This window comes from Fulmarus glacialis, unplaced genomic scaffold (genome assembly GCF_000690835.1).
Source record: "Fulmarus glacialis isolate BGI_N327 unplaced genomic scaffold, ASM69083v1 scaffold26577, whole genome shotgun sequence".
Classification (NCBI taxonomy): Eukaryota; Metazoa; Chordata; class Aves; order Procellariiformes; family Procellariidae; genus Fulmarus; species Fulmarus glacialis.
The window spans coordinates 8,842-9,052 of NW_009224182.1; positions in this window are offsets into that span (position 1 = coordinate 8,842).

Sequence of the window (211 nt, forward strand, 5' to 3'; positions counted from 1 at the left end):
TACCCATGCCGTCATCAGCTGACATCACAAAGGGCTGATGTCACACGTGTGTATGGTGCACAGCGGGATGCTCCTGGGCAGTGGGCTCAGCCCCCGGGGTCTCTGGGGAGCTTGTCCGGTGCAAGGGAACAGCCAGGCTGGGCTGGAGAGGGAGCCTTGATGAGGTGGACAGTGCAGAGCTCAGGCTGTGGGTGCCCCCAGAGAACCCCCG